Consider the following 3745-nt stretch of genomic DNA (forward strand, 5'->3'; position numbering starts at 1 on the left):
AAAAATGCATCATGACTTTTCTGACAATGCAACAGAAACAAAGATCAGTGGAACAGAATAAAAAATCCAGAAACATACCTGCACATTCACGGTCAACTGATTTTCAACAAAGGTGCAGCTATTTCTGTGGAGAAAGGATAGTCATTTCAACAAATGGTGATGGAACAACTGGACGTCCATATAAAAAATGAATTTCAACCCATACTTTGCATCATATACAAAAAATTACACACAAAAATTAACTCCAAATGGGTCATAGACCTAAATGTAAGTCTAAAACTATAAAGATTCTAGAAGGAAACGTAAGAGAAAATCTTTGTTAGGCCAAGATTACTTTGTGTTAGGCAAAGATTTACATATGATATCAAAAACACAATACATAAAGAAAAAAATGAGAAATTGGACCTCATCAAAATTAAGAATGGCTCTTCAAAACACATACTTAAAAAAAGACAAGCTACAGACTAGGAGAACATAGCATTTGCCAAACATAACTGATAAAAGACTTGCATTAAAATAGATATAGTATTTTGAAAACTCTAACAGTAAAACAAACAACCAAAAAATGTTTTTTAATTGGCTTAAGATTTGAAGAGATACTTTGGCAAAGAAGATACACTGATGGCAAATGAGCAAATAAGTACTAACTAGGGAAATGCAAATTGAAACCACAATAAAACACCGCTATCACCTATTAGAATGTCAGAAACCCAAAAGCCTGGTCATACCCACTACTGGCAAGAATATGAAGCAACTAAAACCCACACACACACTGCAGGTGGGAGTGGCAGTTTCCTGCTATCCACTCCTAGGTATTTCCTTCAGGCCAATGAAAGTGTGAGGTGAATTCAGACAATATGGTGAACGTTTAAATAAAATAAAAAAAAATTTGTATTACAGTAAAAGACACATTGCTATTAATCCCCCTCAGAATAACCCCCCTTGCTTCGAACACATTATCCCAATCATTCTGGCCACTGTCTGAGGCAGTTCTGGAAGTCCTCTTTTGTCAGTTTTGAGCTGCACTGTCGCGGCTGCCTCCATGTCCTGAATCATTTTGACTTTGGGGAAGAGCCAGAAATCGCACGGTGCCAGATCGGTGAATAAGGGGGCTGAGGACACACCGTAATGTTTCTATTTGACAGAAATTGCTCTGTACCAGCAGCGATGTGTGACACGGAGCGTTGTCATGATGGAGGATGATTTAGAGCACACTTTAAAACACACCGTCTCTCAACCGTAGCTCATACGTGACTGACTGCACTGAACAAGCTGAAACTTGTCACACACTGTTACTAAGGTTTAACGTGCCGCTTCCCATATTGAAGATCCCTGCCTTTCCGTTGGAAGGCGCTCAGCAGCAGCATTCACTGTATTTCTTGATCACAACCAAAAGGCTCCGTGTCACACATCGCTTCTGGTATACGGCAATTTCTGTCAAATAAAAACATTACGGTGTGTCTTTATTCACCTTGTTCACCGGATCTGGCACCATGTGGCTTCTGGCTCTTCCCCAAAGTCAAAATGACCATGAAAGGTAAACGGTTTGAATCGATTCAGGACATTGAGGCAGCCACGACAGCACAACTTAAGACATTCACGTGTGTTCGCAGCGAGAGGGAGTATTTTGGGGGAATTAATGGCAATGTGTCTCTTACTGCAATAATTTTTTAAAAATTTAAACATTCACGATATCTTTTGATCACACCTTGTATATGTCATTACGAAGACTTGTATTATACAACAATGTTCATAGCAGCTTTATTTGTGACACCCCCCCCCCAAATGGAAGCAATCCAACCGTCCATCCACAGGTAAATGACAACGAAATACTACACAGCAACCAGAAGAGGTGAACCTCACACACATCACGGAATAATCTGAAGTAAGTATGCTGAGTGAAAGAAGCCAGGTCAAAAAGAGCCCATACTGTAAGATTCCATTTACATAAAATTCTAGAAAATCCAAGCTAACCTATAGGGACAGAAAACAGATCCGTGATTGCCTGAGAATGGGGACGGGAAGGTTTGCAAAAGGTCATGAGGAAACTTTGGGGGATGACATCTGTGTTCACCCTCTTGACAGTGGTGATGGTTTCAATCAAGTTGTTTTAAGAAATAAATAATTGTGGACAACTATAGAAGGCGCAAACATACCAGGCACTTTTTAAAAACTGTTTTCTTCATATTAACTTATTTAATCTACCCAAAGACAACCCTCTGAGGTAGTTAATAGTATTATTGCCATTTTACAGAGAAGGACCCTGAGGCACGAATTTGGGAAGCTGGTAAATGGGGAGCTGGGACGACAAGGCAGACACCTAGAGTTCTTAACCAACACGAGTTGGTTTCTCTGTATGTAACAGATCTGAACTTTATTTTTCGACTCAATCACATATTAAGTGCCTGTGGTGTCTATAGCCGGCTCCTCGTTAGATATTTTTTGCGGGATCCAAGGGAAGAGGTAGAAAATGCTCTAGTCCTAATTTTTTCCCATTCCCTTTGTTCATATGTAGGGGAGGAGCGCCATCTAGTGGTTAAACGCAGAACTGCAGGCGCTTCCTGAGCATTTGTTTTTACCACCTGCATGTGTTTAAAATGCTCCCGTCCTGCTGAATCGGCATCCAAATTAACTAATTTGACCCACGTGGTAGTCTTGTTTCACCCAATAATCTGTTGTGTGATTTGGGGCAACTTTCCCTGTCTAGGCCTCAGGTCTCCCATCCGTAAAGAAGGGTGCAGAATCTCATCTCTGCAACTGTGTCACCTACAACCCTATAAGCTGCACAGGTGGATCGTTCTATTGCGTTTTGCTTTACTGCGTTTCACAGCTGTTGAATTTTTACAAGTTGAAGGCAAGACTCTCCACCAGCAAAAAGATTACAGCTTGCTTTATTGCAATTCTCACTTGATTATGGGGGTCTGGAAACGAACCTGCAATATCGCCAACGTATGCCTGTATTGGAGTTTTGTTCTCTGGATGCTCTGTGCTTGGTGCTTTGCATGAGCTAAATTATTTTATCTCCACAGCAACCTCACGGGCAATTACTTTTATTATCCCCATTTTACAGATGAGCAAAACGAGGCTGGAGACATGAAGGGACTTGCCCAATGTTTTCAGCTCATAAGAGCTGGAGTCAGGATTTGAACACGTGTCATCAAACTTCAGAGCTTGAGCTGTAAATCTGTGTAGTCTGCCCTCACCCTGAGTTGTTTCTAAAACATGCTGTGATATTGTGATTTATAATGAGAAATATATTTTTGGTCTTCTCCCGCTCCCATCCCCCAATTCCTAGCACTGAGCTCCTAAAACCCTTAGAATTTCCTAAGTGTTGAGAGTGATAAAGGTGTCCTTGTTATGTTAATATGGTGGCCTTTGGACTTCACTTAAGAATGGGGGCTGGTTGCCCAGGAAGCCAACCACGTGATTGAAGGGTTGGAATTTTCAGTCCTAACAACCCCCACACCAAAGGGGAGAGGGCCCGGAGTTTGAATCAATCACGAATGGCCAATGATTTAATTAATCAAGGCTATGTAATGAAGTCTCCATAAAAACCCGAAGGATGGGGGTTCAGACAGCTTCCGGGTTGGTGACACATGAAGGTGTTGTCGTGGGGTGCGGGGCGGTGCCCTTGGAAAGAGCATGGAAACTCCTTGGCCCTTCCCCACACCTTGCTCTGTGCATCTCTTCCATCTGGCTGTTCCTGAGTTCTATCTTTTCACAATAAACTAGTAATCTAGTAAGT

This window comes from Hipposideros armiger, unplaced genomic scaffold (assembly GCF_001890085.2).
Source record: "Hipposideros armiger isolate ML-2016 unplaced genomic scaffold, ASM189008v1 scaffold_149, whole genome shotgun sequence".
NCBI lineage: Eukaryota > Metazoa > Chordata > Mammalia > Chiroptera > Hipposideridae > Hipposideros > Hipposideros armiger.